General features: G+C 43.1%; 1 protein-coding gene across 1 annotated transcript in view; it reads right to left on the reverse strand.

Annotated features, from left to right (window-relative positions):
• The window catches only part of TEX2 (testis expressed 2), a 44,386-nt gene extending 28,224 nt beyond the window's left edge, over window positions 1-16,162 (reverse strand). Inside the window, 1 exon segment of the mRNA XM_030962046.1 lies at window positions 16,046-16,162. The gene's annotated coding sequence lies outside the window, so the exon portion shown is untranslated.
• Window positions 16,163-21,659: the final 5,497 nt, after the last annotated feature.

The raw sequence follows: 21,659 nt of genomic DNA on the forward strand, positions 1-21,659 counted from the left end.
TGACAAAATCCCCCTTGCACACAATGCTGTTGGCATCAGTTTGACCCTTTCTCTTCTGCTGTTCAGCCTTAACCATTCATCAATAATCCAGGAAAGCAGAAGAAAAAGATTAGCAATTCCTCCCATCCCCCAACAGCATTTTCACTGTGGCATTTTGTATCAGCTAGAACTTCATGGGTTTGGATAGCTCTTTAGCACACTGTGTTTACGCTGAACATTAATTAGCTGGTGTTTAAACACCAGTTGCCATGCTGTGCTAATGCAGTGCTAATGACCTGAAACAGATGAACTTCACTTGCACGCACCAAATGTACTGAGATTTTACTGCTTACTGAACAAGCAAGATTTTCCTAACATCATGATTAACTTAACAGAGAAAGGAAGGAAATTCTTGATTAACCAGTATTTGCCTACCTCAAACATGTTACTGTACCACAAATGATCTCATATAAAAGAGCATGTTTTCAATCCATTCCTGAACACAATCTCTGTTTTATTGTGGAGGATTTGGGCTTTTGTTTTGTTTTTTCTTCCCAAAGCAGATGCTGAGAAGTTTTTCCTTGACAGCTCTTTCTGTAGTTGTTAGGTTTCGAAAAAGCTATTTCATCAAGCTCTTGAACTATACATTTTTAACCCTTATATCATTTTAACAGATTCACTTCTTATTCATTTCTGGCTACATTTTCCTCACTCATTTCCTTCCCATACTCCTCAGCTCCTCTCCCAGCTGTTTGAAGACCTGATGTTCCAGCCTCACTATCTGAAGTGGCACAATTCTGAACTGATTGTTTGCAGATTATATTGGTACTTGCAGATACACAGGTTTTCACTGGTCCTTCTTTTAAAGGCCATACTGTTCCCCATTCTCTGGCTGCCTCTTCAAGGTTTTTCTGTTGATTCTGAAGATGCAAGGTATCAGTTTTATTTATGTGACAGGCAGATCTGAGTAACAGTCTTACATCCTCAGGCTTCAAACGATCCAAAACATGAACTTTTACCCGGAAGGGAAGAAGGCTGCTCAGAAAATAATTCCTTTCCCCCAGAGGTTTGAATTTTGAATGCTGTTGCAGGGTGGAATGAGATAGCTGCCAACCAACTGCTGCCATTTCTACTTCTGACCTCAAGGCACTGCATCCCCATCTCCCACAGAAGAGCAGTTTATAATCCTCACCTGCAGGCATTGCTTTTAAAGCTCCAACAACAGGAAACACTGAGCCAGGCAAACAGGGAGTGCAGCTGCCTGGGACAGGCAACATTCCTCCCCCAGCCCTCTCCTGTGAGCAGGGAGGCAGCAGGGCTGGAGCTGAGGATGTCTCTGCCTGGGTGACAACACGTCTCCACCATGCTGCGATGCACCTGGTGACAAACACGGACATCCAGGGAGAGCCCAGGCTGGGTTAGGCCATGACACCTCTTGTGTCACTGCAGTAGCTGTGCTCCTTCCCAGGAATGACTAACTGGGAGTTCACAGGAAGAGCCAAGCACCCAGCAATGTGTCCTTCTGCCCGTAAACATCCTCCTGTCCCCTTCTCCTGCAGGACAAACACACCCCACCCTTCAGCTGTGCCCCAGAAAGCACCAGCTCACAGCCCTGAGAAAACACACAGCCCATCCAAGAGCCTCAGACAATTATCCCACCAACTTTATACAGCAAAACAATTCTTTTCACATTAACAATGTAGAAAGTGATTGAAATAACAAAGCAGCAAACTAGGAACTAACTTAGAAGGTCAACCTTGCATACAGCACACTTAGTCATAATCATTTAGTTGGAGAAACAGGCTGGATTGGGTAACTAAATTCACATGCTTTGCAGCAGCCAACTACTCCAAACACATTGCTTTATTTATTACAACATCTTCATGAGGGGGAAAGGGTACACAGTGCACTGGATTAGCAAAATACTTTCAGAAAAATGTGGAACAACGTTCAACACTTGCATTTTTGTTGCTACTAAACACAGACCAAAAAATGTGTTTTCCACAAAACAGAAATTCCTTTCCTCCTAAGTAAAGGAAAAGCCTCACAGGTTACTAAACAGCACTGCAATACTTTCCCCTGTATCTGTCAGATGCACCAGAAGAACAAGTCCTAAATGGTGTTCAGGAGACAACTAATTTCATTACTGATAATGCTACAATTCAACTTCATGCAGATTGCCACAGCTGTGCACAGGGAAAGATGTTCCTCACTGGTTCTGCCTCTGCTTTCCCCAGCAACCCTTCTGGGCCATCACTCATCCAACTGCTTTGGCAGACTGGGAAAAACACCCAGTTGTTCTTTAGGATTCATGGGGCCTTTTTTATCATTTTGGGTTACATGACAGTAATTTTCAAGTGTCAGACTCAAAACTTCATACTCTAAATCTACCCTTCATTTGGCAGGAAGAAGCAGCAGTATATTTGTTTCAGGCAATCTCTGCAGCCTCCTTATGGAGTGAGAGATTTTATTTTAACAGAAAAAGGACCCCACTAACACATTACAGCCATGTTCCAAACCAGGCCAGCAGCACATTAAATCTTTCTCAGACAGGGAACACCTACACAAGGCAATATGATCTGAAATTCATATTTGCTCCCAGAAATTCTAGATTCTGTTTGATTTACTAGAGATTCAAGCAGTATCTGCCTTCCAACACTGAGATATGTGGGAGAACTGCTGCAACTCTTTGTACTTAATTAAAATAAGTAACAGAGCTCTCAACATCAGACACAATTTTCTGTTAAGAGCAAGAAGTCTTCATTTCAGGTCCTTCAAAACGAAGCACAATATTAGTGAAAAGTACTGCTTTGCCACAGAAGTAAAGCCAATTCCCATTTAGCCCAGAATGCCCTCCCTGAAGCAGAGAGCACAGCTGCTGGGACATTATCTGTCACATGGACTTCATCTCATTCAGCAGATCTATATCATAAAAGACAAAAAAATGAAGGGATACAAAATGCAAAATTCAACGTTCTTTCCTATCCCATTCAAATTTCTAATTATGATCAATTAAATTCCCCTGGCATCTCCATGAGTTAATGTATTCCATAGTTAACATCTATTGTTCCTTTTACATCCACTAGTCATTACTTTTAAATGAACTACAGAGCCAGGGTTGGTAATTACCATCACACAATAGCCCTGGGAAACCCTTCTGTCAGGGATCCAGTTACCCAGCCTGGAGATAAGGCTTTAGAGCTCAGTTTCCATCAGGAACAAGAAGGAAATTCCCTTCACTTTCCAAGTTCATGCAACTGGATTTGAGATACAGAGGTGGGGGAAAGAGGGGAAAAAACAAAAGCAACAAAACCTGTTTTAAATCCAAGGGCAGAAATGAAAAAGTTGGTATCAACATCAAGTACAATTAAAAGCCTGTGTTTTAAATGTGTTGAGCAGAAGCCAATCTCAGATCATGGCCAAAACTGATGGTGCCACCCACCATGGATCACATACACACACAGAGCACACACCCCTGAGAAACCCAGGTCAGCACAACTAAGTTGGGTGAGAGCTAAAACACCTCCAGCAGGAGCTCTCTGAGCATCATTAAAAAAACCCAAACATTTTTGTGCAAATGCTTTTAAGTACAGAAAAATTTAAGTTAAATAATCTCCATTCAAGTATGCTTAGCTACACTTAAAAAGAGAATCCTAGGCAAAATTGTAAAGTCTTGTCAATGAGATTATACATTTAATGAAAATTATAAACCTATCAAAGAGATGACTAAGAGTCATTTTAAGTCCAGGACAGAAAAGTCAAGTAAAATTGCATTGGCAAATAAGGAGTCTTCTAAACTACTGGAATTTTGTTGCAGACGAAATTACTGGAATTTTGTTGCTGCTGCTGAGGTCCCCAAGCTTGTCTTTACAACACTTCAAAAATAATCAAGCAAAAACTGTTTAATGTTAGCTAAGTGAGTGTATTCTATATTAACATTTTCCCCAGAGACCTAAGAAAGGTCAGCAACCACATTACTTCCTCTGCCTTTACTGATAAAAGAAGAATTATTATTATTTCCTATTCTCCTTCCATGACACACCACTTACCAAAATCTTTAAAAACTGCACTACAGTCCCATTTTAACAAACACAAAAAGCTAAGCAGTTAAAGGTTCTCCAGAAACGCAGAAAAATCTAATTTCTTCTTATTTAATGACTTTCTGAAGGCTGAAGTGAAGCAGTATTTTTAAGAAATCCAACACTTTCCCTAACAGAAGAAATAAAAGAAGTTTTTAGGCAAAGCTCTGCTCTTTGGAACAGATTCAAGCTGCACCAGAGTATAATTACATTAAAGAACATTTACTCCCAGTTGGCACAATAAGAATGAATAAAAATTCTAGTACATACATAATACTTTCTCCATTCACGTGTCCTCCTCCTATGAACTATATTCTTGTTTATAATTTGTAATTGCAAGCAACAGGTAGCACTTTTTCCTTCCAAAACACTCCACATTGAACAGTTCAAAGGGACCTTTCATTAGTTTCCAGAACAAAATAAAATACTAACAAACCACCACCATATCCCCCCCCTCACCCTCCATCACAGATTTTGGGGTTTTAGTCATTTTCTAGAACATATATTGCTGTCCTTCAAATTATGTTAAAATATGTGGTTTTTCCAGGTAGCTAGTTGCTGGCATCAAAATTACCTAAAAAACTAATTTGGCCACAAGTGAGAAGATAAATGCCCCAGAAAAGACAAGTTTACAGACCTAGATCTGAAATTTCTGCAGCAAGGGATTCAGAAATAGACGCATTAAAACAAGGGCAAACTCAGAGCCAGCCTAAAGCCAGCTTTTCCCACTTTCCTCAAACTGCTGGGTTCTCAAAACCCAGCAACTGTCTTACAGTTCTGAGCAATAAATACATAACTGCTGCATTTGCTCTCTTCTAAAAGGGAGGAGAGTCTACATCAGAATCTTCTGATGCTGCACAAGTTCTGCATCTCAACAGAACGTGCTGGATTTCTAAAATAATAAAGCATCAAAAGTTTACACATAAAACATGACACCCTGTGGAAAGGGTAAATGGTGAGGTTAAACTGTGGAGAATTGTAACTTGCTCTCTTATCTCGGTAAAAAAAAATCACCTCCTCATTAGTCTGATAAAAGATTATCCAAAACCTCTGTGGATTTATCCACAGCTGAAAACTCTGCCCACATCTCTGATTAAATTAAAGGTCACTATGAAATCTTTAGGGGAAATTCTGACCGAGTGACTTAGAGAAAAGCACGTTTCCAAAATTAAGTACAAGAAGGTGCCCTGAATCCTAAATTAAAAAGGGCTTATCAGAATTGTCTGGCAGGCTCTTTTTTCCCAGTGCAAATGCACATCAATAGGTAGAACTGCCTACAGGCAGCAAGTGAGCATTCAAAGACTTCTTCTTACATTTACATTCATTTCCTTAACAAAAAAATGACAGCACTAGTCACAGTACCTGCCAAGGTAAAATAACCATCACACACCTTCATATGAAAAGGTTTTAAAAATAAACAGATTTGTCCACATGAGGCTGAACTCAGATACACAGAGGAGCAGCATCAATTAGTAACTCAACCTCTGGGTCCCCATGTAAAATGTAGTTATGAGAGATTAGTAAAAAAGGAATGGAATCTACAGATTTACCCACAAGTATCTAAAGACTTTTTTTCTCCCCAGGGGATTTTTAATGATCAATCAAATTTCATATTTCTTATGTACAGCCTTCATTTTAATTTCATGTTCTGCAGAGGATTAGCATGCAAGGTGCCTCGTGGCTTTTTAAGCTGACAGGACAAAACACAGTACACAATCATGGTCTCCTCAGGTCTCAGAGATGTTTTCAAAATTACAGAAGGGGATATTCTCTGGTGTTATTAAATAGCACTCAAGCTTTTAATACTTAGAAATATTTAGTTTCAGACCTAGCACATCCCTAAGAAGCAAGGTAATAACTCTTCAAAGAAAATAAACAATTAGAAAAAACAGGCAGAGATCTGCAGACCAGGCAGCTGGCACAAACCGAAACAAGAACAACAAACCAAAGCAAGGCTATTTTCAGAAAGCTTAAATTGTCTGGGGAAGGGAGGAGGGCTGCATTTAATACAAATAAAGTATTCACACCTAACTAGAAAGGCAGTTGTACTTAAAACATGAAAATTCATTATCTGAAGGCACCTGAAGATACAGAGCAAGCTGCAAATATTAACATGGGGAACTGCTGTTAGAGGCACATTGATTACCTTGCATCTCATCTACCCAAGGAAAAGTGTCTTTGATAAATGCAGAAAATGCATTTATGACAGATCAGGATTTCTCAGGAGCTTCTGCAAGCATAGTCCCCAGAAGGTCCAAAGGACAGGAAAGGTTAGGAAAAGGCCAATAAACAGGACTTCAAAACACGCAAGTTTTCTAAGAGTTGCCATCAAGTTTGAGTTAGGTGGCACACAAGTAATCAACCCAAAAGTCAAACTTCTCTGCAAAGTCTCTTTAAAATAATTGATCCCAGCACCTAAGAGAGGCAGTCCTGCCAATCACTCCATGCCATGCAATGGTCTCTCCTGTCACTGGATTAAAAAATTAATGGAGAAAGGTATTACCAGCATTTCCTGCTACCTGGAAACTGCAAAAGAAACATAAATCAGCACCACAAGAACAGAAAAGCTCTTTGTGATCTAATTTTGGAAGAAAATGGACTAGAATTCCTGACTTCTCTGAAAGCCCTGTGCAGGTAATCATGTTACTTTTAGTTTCAGTATTATTAGGAAGGTTAGAAAAATTTTGCTCTAATTTATCTGACTGAAGAGGAGTATTCACACAGATTATGGAATAAGTAAGATCATAAAGAGTCACTAACACCTTAAAGCAGCAACAGCAAAGACTGTGAACCACATTAATGCAGCTTTAGAATCACACATATTCTAGCAAGAACTGGGCAGAGATCATAAACTACTGATGACAGCTTCTGTGCACAAAATACTTAAACTTCTAATTCATAGAAAGATCCACAGAAGGTTAACAAAACAAACTCTAAAGGATCCTTGTCCTAAAGATAGCCAGAAAATAAAATGTCAGATTTGGAATTGGTGAGTACTAGACATTTCTCTCTCTGCTTAAGGCAACACTCATCTCATTCAGATTTATGTCAACTCAGATATCTAGAAACTAAAATGCAAAAGTTCAGCACCACTGTGGCTTTCCAGCTGGAGGACAGTGATGAGCACAGGACAACATCCAAGACACTGAAATGGAACCCAGATGACCCCAAACGACCTGAATTTTTACCATGCTAAGGACAAAGCATTTTGCTTTCTTAAAAAAGCCAAAAACCCAAGCAAACACACAACACAGAAACACTACAGACCCTCAATGAGCACAGATATTAAGTAAGGCTCAGTAAAAACATGAGGACAGCCAACTCAGATCTCCCCAGCTTCCCAACTGACTGTCCTGAATAAAGGCTCTGAGGAGCTGTCAAAAGCTTCTAGAGCCTTGCAACTATTACAAACATTTCAGTATCACCCCTCAATGACTAATTTTGAGTTAAAGTGTGGCTTAAGCATTTTATGATTAAAAACACTGGACTATGAGACAGACACAAAAACACTCACTGAAGTGCACAGGGCTGAAGCAACTACACAATTCCTAGTTTCTCTATTACAGTACATTCTACTATTTCACAAAACCCACAAAAGCATTAAGGCAAAAAACTATGTGGCAAAAGCATTCCCACGTGTGTTTTCATGTAAATACATTTTCTTAGATTTCCCACAGTATTTATAACTCTGAGTATTTCAAGGTGTAAAGTTATTGACTGACAGACATTGGCAAGAATTTTCCCTGGACTTTGTAATTCAGAACATGAAAGAGGCCTTGCCACAGACAGCGCTGAAATCAAAGGCAGCAGCTCCATCTGCATTCCCCTCTGTTTCTTGCATTACACACAGAAGAGAGCACTACTCAATGAATCAGTGAAATATATTAAAACCTTCTGGTGGTTTGGTTTTGGGTTGCTTTTTGGTTTTGTTCAGGAGCAATGGAGGTAACTCCTGTTTCTAACAGCTGCAATACACTTTAACTGCAACATCTGACAGGTCAATTACAGATTGCCTGACCTTAACAGCTGCTTTACAGGCCTGACTCCCATTGAAACCAACTGAGTCAGAAAATGATGAGCACCTCCCACAACATATTTTTTTATGCCTAATTGCTAAGAAACCATGGGAGATAGATGAAAAAAAAACCCCAGCTTTGCTTGCATTCTGAATTTAAATGATCATTTCACAGGAATGTAAAGGCACGCACTGCTCCTGTGGAGAAAGGAAGTCAGTACACTGAGAGGGTAAAGTGAGGTCCTTGGGCATATGGGGATCCTTCCCACTCTGTTTTTCTCTCTCAAAATGTGGTACTGATAACAAGCCTGGAAGGATCATTTGTCATGTGAATACTCAAAAAAACCCAAAAAAATGAAAACCAAACAAAATAAGATTGGGAAAAACATAAACAGAGCTCTCCTCTCTTCTTCTTTCAGCAGCAGGGATGTACCCCAATTTGGTCATTCCCTGCGTGAACCAGGCCACCAGTGTGAAATTAAAGAAAAACAAAATTTTCCTTAGAAGGTTTAAGTTCATTAAAGGTTTTCTGAACTTTTCAGCACTCCTTGAGAAGTGTTCTCACCCATTACTCATTTTCTCTCTCTACCTTTGCTCCTCTATGGTATAATTCAGTCATAGCACACAGACACAGGTCCTTAACTTAGTGTAAGGCAGACCAGTACAATGGGACTTCTGTAAATGAAATCACTCCTCCAAACTCTATTTCAGAGGCACATACTAAATTTTGACCAGCTACATAGAAAGCTGTAAAACACACACACAGATCTCACTTCTGAGAACATTAATCAGAATAGCTGTCTCCAGGAATTTCATCTGACAACTCCACAAGCTGAAAAGTAAAAAAGTCAGCAGGTGGGTCTCTTGTAGCAATACACACCAAAATTCACCAGTTACCTGCTGAATTCACAGTGTAATATGAACAGCTTAAAAAATGTTAATGAATTTTTAAGAACTCCAGTTCTACTTTACATTCAAGCTGTATTAATGCAAACTCTCTGTTGTCATTCTCCTTTGGGGTTACTTCCTTGCAAAAAAGAGCTAAAGTCTTCCCTTTCTTATCCTATATTTTTTATTCAAGAAACAGGTATCATCAGTGTAACTTGTCCAGGAAATGCCTTCAACATCATCAAAGTTTCTACTACTGCATTTAGAAATAATTTCTATAGTCTCAACCAGCTAAAAAACAGTTAAGGGTGAATGCACTCCCTTCTATGTGAGTTACATTTTGTGCACACACATACAAAGAAAGGGAAGTGTCATTAAAGCAGCTTCAAGGAAATTAATTTTAGGTCATCAATTTTAAGGTCTTGATTTGCTGGGAGATAAAAGAACAGCAAAAGTCACCAGATGGATTCAAAAGGGCAAAGAGAAATAAGTGTCTTTGAGCCATATCCTGCCTTGTCCAATTACAGAATTATGCAGGCAAGTCTAATTTCAGGCACAGGGCAATGTTCCTATATCCACGCTGAATTCATCCACCAGGCATTTGTTTACCAGAGCCAAGCTCTGAATTACAAGCACCGTGAGCAGGTTTGTGGGTATGCACAGCACATACTCAGGGTGTGGGTGGGTAAATGAGGCTTTTAATTGCTCAGAGAGGTCAGGGCTGAGAAGCCAAGCAGGAGTGGCAGCTCAGGCTGTCTTCCAGGATAAGGTGACAAAATAGTGAGGACCGAAGGGTGAGGAAGCTGCTCCCATCCCTGCAGAGCTGCCTCTGCCGTGCTCTGTACAACAAAGGCTTCAGACAACACTGGTCACTCTTTTGGGGAAACTGAACTGAGCAGTGCAAGTGGAAATGCACACATGGGGTGGAAATCTCTCACCTCCATTCCTCTCCATGAGCTCCTCTCTGTGAAAATGAGGAACAGCCTCCACACCCCCTCCAAAGCTCTCCCAGTTCCATGAAGTGTTATGCCAACAACAATCCCTTCTCCAGCAGCCTGAGATCTGAACAGACCACACAAACCAGCATTGATCTGGCTGGGGTTATGGACAAGGAGGCTCCAGGAGCCACTGTTCACACCTCACCCATTTTTGTCCACTAAGACATTTGCAAAGCAGTCAGTCCATGGTATTTTCATTGGTAAATGCACTGCCTAGGGCAGCTGGATGGAAGAAGCAGATTAAAATACATCCCGAGAAAGCAAAACCACTCATGGGCCAGCACAAGTATTTACTCATTTTTATCATTTCAATTGTGAAGTTTTAACACAGAAGAAAGAATGATAGCTAGGATGCAGACAGGATTTAAAAGTAAAACTGGAAAGTTGGCCCAACTCATCAGAAAAGCAAAGGTTCATAAAATCTGTTTAATGCTCCAAAACCATAGCCAATCCACATCTCAAAGCTGCATGACAAAAGAAATGGAGAGCCACACAATTGAATGTTTACACTTTTAAATATAACACACCTCTTAATGCACATTTTCAGACACTCAGAGTTTTCTGAAACTGTCAGGCACTGCTTTCAGCTTGCTGAAATCTCTCAGCAGTGTTAAGGTTTCTGGGAACACTCAACCTGTTCTCAAAAAGGGAATGATAAAAGGGAATAAAGGGAATTACAAAATAGGAGAAAGTTTGTATGCACAGCTGGTCTGTTCTCCATCCACATCTCTTGCTACTCACTAAAAATAACATATAAATAGGAGAGTAACACTTTTTTCTTTTCCATGAAAATACTTTTGTAAAGTTGTCACACATTTGCTCAGAAGGTTTATTCAAAACCTGGCAGTGTTTATTAACCAGCATGTTTCTGAGTTGACAGACATTCAGGATTATCTCCCCCTTAGTTCTTTCCACTTCTCCTAATTCCTTTGTTTAATACTTCAAGTTAAGTTGAAAAGGAAGAAGTGTGGAAATGATTAGACAAAAAGAAAGGCTACTGAGGAGGTCTTACAAAGATAAGCCTTATCAAACGTCACAGCAGCTCCAAACAAGTCAAGAGCTGTCCAGATCACTTTCATTTCCCCCCAAAAGTACATTTATTTATGTGACCAACCCCAACTATTACACAAGAGTACGAGGAAAAAAGTGAAGCCATGCCAGGCAACAGGGATGACGGATACATATTAAGCAAGCAGAATGGTAATGCCTGCCTTGGAAAGCATCCAGAGAGAATCTCCACCTTGCCCTGGCCACGGTGGGGCAGGGAGATGGGAACAAGCAGAGGGAGGTGACAGCAGGCAGGGCTGTGGGAATGCTCTGCAATGCTCTGCTCCTGCAAGGCATCGCTCCTTGGGATGGATCCCTGGCAGAGCCCAGCCAGGCAGGCTCTGGATACCTGGGGGGGCTGCAGAGGACAAGGAAGCAGAAGAGGCTGCAGCTTGCAGGCAGGAGACAGCGAGCACAACTCAGGCAACTTCCACTGCCTCTCCATGTCACATGTTTGGTGACATTTCCCACCCAAGCTCCCACAACACAACCGTGTGAGCACCACCAGCTCCTTCCCCACACAGAACCCTCATTCTTCCTGCCTGTCTGGGCTCATAAAAACAGTTTTCTTTTCTCAGTCTTAATCCTGACTTCCAGGGAAATGGAATGTTTTTTTACATCTCTCTTTTTAATTTCAGATCAGTACTTTACTGCAGCTCATGACAGGTCACATTCACATTTCACTCCTCTGCCATCTGCTTTGAAATTCCCAGTATCAAAGGAGTCCATACCTTTGTGCTTATAATTTTGCAGTCCTATTTTACAACTGAAGTGTAATTTAAACAAAACACATGAAATCCAGAGTAAGATCTAAAGTCTTGTAGCTCTGTCTTCTATTTCCACTAACAAAACCCAATATAGCAATTTTTTGGATCAAAGAGATCCTTTTAAAGAGCATTCCAATGCCTGAATAACTATTTTCATACTCTTGAAAGAGATCCTGTTCTAAGCTTGAGCATCCCATCTTCTCACAGCTCCAGGATAATCCTGCAGGACAACAACACAGTCACAGCACTAAGGGACATTCTCCTGCAATATTCCTGTCATCCAACACCAGCAGGGTCAGAGGGCACAACACTTTATAAACCACTGAGACACAGGGTAATGAATATTAAAGCCTGGTTCACACAACGATTCATTTCTGCTGCCCTCCTAGCCTTTATGGGGAAACACCACTGTTTACCATGTTTATTGATCTTCTGTTATCCATTGTCCATCAGCCCTCTTCCCTTTTAGAACCCCAACTGCACTGGGTATTTGGACTTTGCACAGCAGAGTAACACATCTTACTGTCAGGAGAGGAGAGAGTTAACACAAATAGGAAAGACAATGAACAGAGAAGTAGGAGTTTTGAGGAGCAGAAAGGCAAGATCAGAGAATAAACCCTATTTTATCATTATATTCTCATGTCCCTCCAAAGACACTAACGATTGTCTTCAACAGTACCCAGAGAATAAATACGACTGGTAAGTAACACAATACCCTGGAACTCCTCTCCTCCCAGAGGGTGAAGCAGGAAGAAAAAAACAGCAGCAAAACTGGATTACAGGGATTTCTGCACATTGCAGAAACCTCAGTCACTCTGACCTACTCTACCATCAAAACTTGCTCCTCTGCTTCCTTTCTCTCACCACTTCCAACAGAAGCAAGACTGACCATGGCTAACACAGGAGGTCTTCAAGCAATGCCTCTCAGATGCTTCAACTGAGCAGTTCCAACTTAAGACACTTGGTTTTTATTTTTCAGAGATAATGGTCATCAATGAGTCCATTAAAGGAAATGAGGAAATAGGCAGATTCTGCATTACTGAACTGGTCCGACTGGGAGTCCTGCACTACACTGGTTGCATTGTTACTGACCCAGGAGAGGACATTTTGCTCTGTACAGACTCAAACTCATGAAACCAAGTTAGCACAAGGCAGCCTCCAGTGCAAAACTCCAGTGAGGACCTGTGTGAAAGAACATAAAAATCACCTTAAAAGACTTAAAATTCCATTTGTCAAGTATGTAAATACTTTAGGACCTGTGATACACAAAGCTTGGCCCAAATCCAAGCAAATCCATTCACTTATAGCTCTTCTGAAGAGGACACTACTTCAGATCTATCTCTACAGGAGGTCAACCCTCATCCCTCACAATGCTCTGAGGGAGCAGGGGCTGAGGCAGCTGGGTGAGGATAAATCCTCCCAGCCAATGCACAACCTTCAGCTCTTGTTGTCTTAAGCTGGGAATGGGATTTTGATCAATTATTATTAACTTTCTGCCTTCAAACATCTGTGCTTGACATGTTAACAGAAGCTTTATAGAAGCCAACCTCCAAGAAGAGATAATTCACAATTCTGTCAAGAACAGCTGATGATATATTTTTATGACACAATAATTGGGATTTTTGTCCAGCAAAGATGATTAATTCAACCACTTGCAGTACAAAACTGCCCCAAAACAAACCCTTTACTTTGTGAATCTGAACCATTTAGCACAATCCTCTACAATAAGGAGTGGTACAATTTTTTCTGTATCAACAGTTCTGATATGATATTGTTCTCTCAGTAGCTCAATGTTCTACCCTCCTCTGCCTTGAAAGCACAAGACATCCTTTCAAGTGTCCACTTTGCATTACTTAAAAATGTTCATGCCCTTTATCAGGCACATGTGGAACCCTTGTGCACTTCCAGAGTTGGTTTCTACTCTGAATACATCTCTTCTAATACAAAGTACACACTCGTGACAGCTCACAGTATTAACTCTTATCTTTTTTTCTCTAATCTCTAAGCCTACATTATGCTCTCATTTTCCAGCATACATTGTCATCTGATTGTTTCATTTAGGGCAGTAATGGTTTCTAGAATGTGAGGCCTTTATTCATGGATAAATGTTTTAGAGCACACTGAATTAGCATTACTACTGTGGACATTTGATACCACAATTTCTAGCTTACCAAAGAAAAATAACAAAAATCCAGAGATTTGAGGGACTTTTCCAAGCTCCAAGACTGTGTTTAAGACCAGAATTTACTTACCCTCCCCTCCATTCTTTTGGAACCTAGTTTATCCTAATAAACAGCCTTCATTTTTCCTCAGCTCCTGGGCAGGCATCAGTTACACTCTGCACACTCAGCACCACAATTTATTCCTCTCACGGGCAGAAACTGGCTAAAGCTCAGTCCTGGAGAGCAGGACAGGGGAACATGTCCCTGCCTGTGGCCACTGCCATGCCTGTGACTGGTCACCTTCACCCACACAAAGGAACTCTGGTGGCCTTTCAGACGTGCTACAGGAGAAACCCTCTGATTTCATCCCAGGGAATTGTAGGGGTAGAGCAGCACAGTCCCCAGATGGATCAACTAAAAAGCTGTTTGAATGCCACAATGCATCCTCAGTCCTCCAGCTCCATGATTTTAAATGTATTTCAGTTATATTAGCCTTGTATTTGCTAAGTAAGTTTCATTATCTCCCATTACTTTGTTTACACACCTACCACAACAGAGAAATTACTGGCATTATCCATTATGTCCAGGCTTCCTGCTCCACATTCTTCACTTTGAAAAACAGTTGGATTAGAAGTTCTTTAGTTAGAAACAACTAGGCATTTGGTATTAAAAGCTGGAAGTCTTAAGAGTTGTTATCACACAAAAAGAAGTATGTAATTAATACACATTATTGGGCCATGTCCTTCTTCAAGTTTTAACTTTGGATTTTATTCAATGATTTTTTTTTCCCTGAAATAGGTCATTTCAATAAGTTCTTTGCATGGACCAGAAGTGTTGTTCACAAGAGAAGTGTTCAGCTTGCCAGTACAACTCCCAGGCTATATCACACCCCAGCAAACTCCAGTGTAAGACATCTCTGAGCACAGAATCAACTTCTTGGTCTTTCCCTCAAGGGAGAAAGCACCTGCACTGCTTTAGAAACACTACCTCAAGCCTCAGCACCTACTTGGAGCATAATTAATGTGCCACCCACAGCACAGCACCTTGTTGGATCAGCTCTGAAGTCAGAGTAGTAACCTCTCATAAATCATAAAACAGCATCACGTCAGAGTCTTTAAAAGTCAATTTTAACATCCAAAGTCACTAGTTTATCACTTTACACTTAAGGTAAAGTCCTTTTACCTCTCATTTAGCACATTTTCAGTTCCAAGAAAATCAAAACAGAGTATTCACGCTGCCTGAATTTTATTCAATTTAGGGATATTAAGTTATTTCAGCACTAAAATGACAACATCTTCTTGTAAAAAATATACACCCCTGAAATTGTAACCCCTTATTTTTCCTGAGTTGCACAGGCAATATCATCTTGAAAGAGGAGTATGACAAAGCATCTTAACAGAAGATAATCTCACAGCACTGAAGACTAAAGCTAATTTATCTTATGGTTATAATACTTAAGTGGCATACAAAAGTTTAAATTAACCCCCGCTGTATACTTCATTTCCCAAAATTATGATCAGGAGCTCCTCAAGACATTTGCTGACAGACACAAATCACCAAGAAGTTCAGCACAAACATTCAGGAGGAACTTCAGCACACGCTGAAGAGACACGGTACACGGGTTCAGCCCCTGAACTGCAATGAAGATAACACAGATGACACTGAAAATTACAAGAGAAGCAGAAACCAAGGAGCCAACAGCAAGGGCAAGAGAGAGGAAACAATTTTAGTAGACAGGAAACCTCTCGCCTTTGGTGGCAAAAGCCAACTGAAAAATTCTCCCCCGGTTTCGGCAGGAGCGACCGCTGCCGCCTCCTGTGTCGTTTGTTTTTAAGGTGTCGCTCGTACTCCGGCAGCTCCTGCCCAGCGGCAGCCCTGGCTCGGCAAACCCCGCTCCCGCGCCGAGCAGCGGCGGCTCCATCCCGCCCAGCCCCGCTCCCCGCGGGCTCCCGGCTCTCCCCCGGCCGCCATCCGCCCTGCCCGGCCCCGGGAGCCGCCCGCGGCCCGGCCCGACCGCCGCCCTCGGCCCCGGCGCTCCTCCCTGCCCGCAGCCCGCGGGGGACCGGCGGGCGCTGCCGGCCGCCCTCACGGCACTGCCCGGCCCCCTCACCTCAGCCGCGGCTCTCGGCACTGCCCCAGCCCCCTCGCCTCAGCCGCGGCTCTCGGCACTGCCCCAGCCCCTCACCTCAGACCCGGCTCATGGCACTGGCCGCTCCTGCCCGCGCCGGGCGGCGGCAGCGGCGGGGAGGCGGCGGCGCCGCCAATCCGGGCCCCGCGGGGGACGGGCCTGCCCGAGCCGCCGCAGCGCCGGCCCGAGGGGCGGGACGGGGCGGGACAGAGCGGGGCGGGCGGGGGGCGGGGACGGGGGACAGGGACAGGGACGGGGATAGGGGCGCCCCTGGCAGCCGGAGCGGGCCTGTCCGTCCCTCGGGCGCTGCCGGTGTTCCAGCGGCCGGTGGTGGTGACGCTCGGAACGGCTCCCGGGGCGAGGAGCCGCTCGGGCCCGCGGCCGGCGCGGGTGCGGAGCTGCGGCCGCTCCCGGTTCCGGCCGCTCCCGGGCGTGCCGAGCCACCCGCGCCCCGTGCGGGCCGCCCCGATAATCCGGCGGTTCCAGGAACGCGGCGCTCGGTGCGGGTTTGTGTCACGGGCTCGGTGCGGGGCATCGCTGGGGGAGCGGCTGCGGCAGGAAGCGTGTGCGCGACCAGGCGCAGAGAAAGGAGCTGGTTGGGATCTAAACATTGCAGAAATGCCCAAAAATTATCGGCTCCCTCACCGAGCAGGCACTTATCCCAGGAAACCTGCCCTGGCAGAGGTCATTTTATTTACCCTTCATATTTCCCAATGTGCAGCAGAATGAGGAAAAAAAATAATTCTCTGTGTCAAAAGGTTGTTTTCTCAATAATGGTCTTATGCAACAAATTACAGCCTTTCTTCTGCTTTTACCCTTTACTTAATTGCTCTTGCCTTTGAAGGCAGTTAATGATGACATTACAGCATTACACCGGGTTAGGCTGATGCTGGCCCAGGTTTCTTTAGTCAACCCTTGGGTTAATTTGGCTGTGCCAATTACCTTTTCTTTAATAATTTCAGATTGAATTAAAACATAAAGACTCCTGCAAGATCTTTCAGACTCTTTGTTTCATACCAGCTTTTAAATTTATGATGCTTTACGAGGTGATGGGACAAAATTTATTTACTAACCAACATTTAGTGGGATGTGTGAGCAGAATTCAAATTATTCCAAACCAGCCATTGCGAAGAGTTAAATATAAATTATTAATTTTCAGACAGTTTCCTATGTTACCTGCAGCTGTAGCTGTGCTGAGGTCAGGGGTGCTGTTGCACCAGGCATTATACACACGGTACATAGTAGAGGTTGCAGTCTAGGTCAGAAGTAGGTGCAGGCAGCACTCAGACTGCTTCTCTCATTAAATGGCAGCAATAGTTCAGTGCTTGTGGAAGTGAATTATTCACAGGCATCTCTGAGTTCTGTTTTTAAAAGCAGGATTCCTGCATGTAATGGAAAATCAGAGTTACTGGGAGCAGCCAGGACCTGCCAAAATCTGCTTCAGTGGGGAATTGGCCTGAGCTCACCAAATGGATGGTCAGAGCCTTCAAGCTGTTGGATGTTCAAACACTAAATTCAACAGTCTTAAGGGTCATAGCTGAAGGAACTGAAGGAACCCAGCAAAAGACTGCCCTGTGTGAGTGTCACTGCAGAACCTCAATTTAGTCTTAATTTTTTTGAATGAAAAAGACAACACTCTATTTGAAATATAGATACACATGTATTCATCTCAGACACGTTTGTGTTCATGGCTGTCCTTGTATATAGGAAGACCTTTGAATCCTTATACAAAGCTAATGTTAATGTTTCCAGAGTCTGGAGATAAGATAATGGTTGTTTCCTTAACAACAGGTTTTCCCTGCAGGACAGAGCCTACAGCTGAAGCTGTGGCTGACAGGTTGGTTTTGGCTGTATTAAACTACAATCAACTCACTGGAATCTCTGGAGGTTTTTCTGCCCTCTCTTTGCATGTAACTTAGGCAACACGTGGACTAAAACTCCTGACCTCAAGATAAATATTTGTGCACCTGGAGTTAGGTCCTCAGCTTCTTCCATAGCATGGTATGTGCTGAGCAAAGGCTGGAGGCAGCCACTGGGAAAAACTGGGCACAAGCTGTTCCTGACCAGGGTACCACACTCTGGGCTTCATGGGAATCCTTTTCTAAAGGCCAGTCCCAGTCAGGTGGAAGGGGGACAAAAAGAAAAATCTCAGAATATTTGAATTACTCAGTGCTGTAAGAGTAAATCCTTTTGTTGGATTATTTACCTTCCACCTATCCTACAAAAAGACATGAGAATAAAGTAATGCTTATTTATTTTTAATATTTTAGTATCCCATGTATAAGTATACAGTCATTCTGAGAAGCAGCAGCCTGCAGGCTCCAGAAACAGGTATCTACAGTCAGGAACTGCTTTTGAAAATAATTGTTTTAATCTTTTGGAATATGTGAGGGAGAGATTTGAACACCTTTAAAAGCAGTAAAATAATAGGTAATATTTCTCCCCCAGAGCTGCTGTGAAGCTCAGTTCATTTCTCTATAATGCCCCCATCAGAATTTCACAGCTCAGGGCAGTTTAAAGCCTCTACTTTTGTGAGTAAAGAACATTACATGAGCTTTGGAGTTCCACATGGTTTTCACAAATCCCGTTGCCATCAGATCCTGGGGAAGACCCAAGAGCTGCAGGACAGCCCTGCTTGCAATTTTGTGCTGAGAAGCTTTAAGAGGAATGAGGCAGCAGCTGAGCCTGAACGTGTGAATCTTGGCAAACACAGGGTTGTGTGTGTGAGAGCAGCTTTACCGTTGGTTTGTTTGGTTGTTACCAGTGCAACATTAAACACAACGGAAAGAAGCTTAGCATGGAAAACCCAAACAAGGCTCCAGCCCGCCCAGTGTGCACAGAGCCCAGCAAGGACTGGCAACGCTGGGGCTCCCCAGTGCTTCAGCTGGCTCTGATTGTGGGTGTGGAGGGCAGGATGAGCTTCCTGAAAGCCACATTCCTTCCACAGCTCTTGTGGGCCCATCTTCTGGTCAAATGAGTGAGAGTGTTCTCAGCACCTCCCAGATTCTTTCTCTGCCAGTGGCTTCCCTGCTGTCTTAGGATCTGAATTGTCTAACTTGCAAACTGCCCATCCTGTCCTCCACCCCATCACCTCTCCCCACTGATCCCAGCCCCTGGGCCTGGCTCCTTGCTGGCACAAAGGGGCACAGCCTGGACATGCCCTCCCCAGGGAGCCTCCCCACTCAGCTCCCCAAGCTTGGCTCCAAATCTCCTACTCTGTTCCTAAAATCCCCCTGGGAACTGCAGAAATTCTGAGCTCTTGTTGCTTCCTGTGCGAAAGCACATTATTCTGGGGTTTGGGGGTTTTTATTGCTGCGTAATTTTTAAAGTTGAGCTGAGGATAGATCACAGAATCATTAAGGTTGGAAAAGACATCCAAGATTATTGAGTCCAACCTTTGACTGATCATCACCTTGTCAGCTAGACCAGAGCATTCATAACTCCTCAATTACAAAAGCAGGCAGGTCTCGAATCCAGCTGTAAAATAAAATATCCAAAAGAATGGTGGAGAGAAACAACATCTAAAAATTACAGGAATTTAGTCCTCGTTTGCCTTTGTGATCTTCCTATTTCCCTTTTTATTTATTTATTTAAGGCTTCTAGACTCCCAAGTATCTGTGGAGGAGCAGCTGCTCACGTCAAGTCCTTGCACTCAGAGAAGACGCTGCCAGAGCCAGAGGAGGTTCCAACTTGCACCCGTGTCCAGCACAGCCTCTGGTGCTGCCAGGAGCTCAGGTGGAGTCACAGGACAGGCTAAAGCAAGGCCAGGCAGGTGTGCAGAGCCTGTCAGGGTGTGCTGGTGCTGCCAAGGTGACACCCAGAGGCAGAGCAGCTCCCAGGGAAGGTGCTTGCAAGGCAGCCTGGCTCGGGCAGTTTCAGTGCTGGGAATTTGCACTGGTTTCTCTCAGACCTGCAAAACATTCTGGATGGTTCCCACATGGGTTTGTCTCTCCCTGACACCGAATCCACACTGGGGAAATGGCCAGAGCACACCTGCAGTGATGCCACCCATCACAGGGAAGGGACAGGTCCCTGGGCCACCCAGAAGAGCCACGTGCCTGCTGCCAAAGTCACAGCAAGGTTGTAGGAGCTGGTGTCGGTGTTTCAGTGTACCTGGCAAATGTGCAAAACTCTAAAAGCCTGAAATCTGATCTGCACGTGGTGGAGAAGTCAATACTCCTCCCTCCACAGAGACCTTGGTGAGGGAGGATATTGTGGCTGAGCACTGGAGCGCTCCAGAGTGCAACTGTGGCAAAATCCAAAGCTGGGGGCAGGCTGGGGGTACAGAGGCACCAAGGCTGCAGTTTGTGCAAGTATTGCACCACAAGGCCTTGGCAATAATGTCAGGTGCTACACACCATTTTCTGGTAATCAGGACAAGCAAAGCACAAAATAAACAGTATGTCCTGACCTTTCAGCTGCCAAATCATTCACCTATTTTAAATCTACAAGTAAATTTAGTTCTGACATTACAGAACAGCTGAAGATACATGTTTAAATCAGCCACATACACTGCAAGTTTTCCACATGCACAGGAGCATTAACACCAGGCAGCAGCACCTCCTGCTCCTGCCTGGACAGATGCTATGGTTCTACACTGATGGGCCTAATTTAAATGGCTAGTTAAGGAAAAGAACAAAGACTAGAAATGAACAGCAGCCTTTAGATCCACAAGTCAAACCAACTGTCAGGAGGTCCATAATGTTTTTTTGGGGGGCAGAAGGAGAACATATGGTCTGGCTGTCTCTGGTGATTTCATTGCCCCTTGTTTTCACAGGGAAAGTCAGAGAAATTAATCTGAATTAATAACACCTGTGACTTGAAAGTTACATGAGTGAGTTTTGTTACTCAAAGTGGCCTTCATTTGATTTAGCTTTCTTCATTTTCCAAGTAAAGTACACTAAATCAGATTAATGGCACTTAATTCTGAATATGAATATCTGCATAGGTCTTAATAGAATTTAACTAATCTACTTTAAAATATAATTCAGCTCAGGTTCCCTGAGTGTCCCCTTCAAGGAAAGACATCAATAGACTTAATGGGAATTGTTCCTCGATTGTGCTGGCATGAGATCAAAACATCACTATCATAAAAACAGCCACATCTTGCTTAGATGTTTTTGTTCTGAGAGCATTAACACCCAACCCAGAGCTGAATGTATACCTGCTGAAATGGAATCAGAAATGGCAGCATGGAGTGAACTCTTAGTTACAAAAGAGTGGTAAAACACTGACCTTGGTTTTTCCAGCTGAGATGGAGAACGAGCATAGGTGGTCAGGGTCATTTCCCTGTTCTGAAGGTGTAAACAGTATGCATTGTTTTCATAAGGCTGATATAATTTAGGCTGTTGTGCAGTTCTAATTTCAAACCTGCAGTTGTAATTTCAAACATGAAAGTTGCTAGAACCTTTATTTACATGAACTTCACAGAGGTGTGAGGGACTGCTGTCTCTGTGACAGTAACTTATAATCTTCCACTGAGCATCCTCATGGCCCATATCTGCACATCTTCTTTGTCCAGCTGAGCTTTGCTGGGTAGGCTGGGCTTGAACAATGAGAACATGAAGGTGCAGTCACACCCTGGAACAAACAAGAG

Source organism: Camarhynchus parvulus, chromosome 18 (assembly GCF_901933205.1).
Source record: "Camarhynchus parvulus chromosome 18, STF_HiC, whole genome shotgun sequence".
In the NCBI taxonomy this organism is placed as follows: domain Eukaryota; kingdom Metazoa; phylum Chordata; class Aves; order Passeriformes; family Thraupidae; genus Camarhynchus; species Camarhynchus parvulus.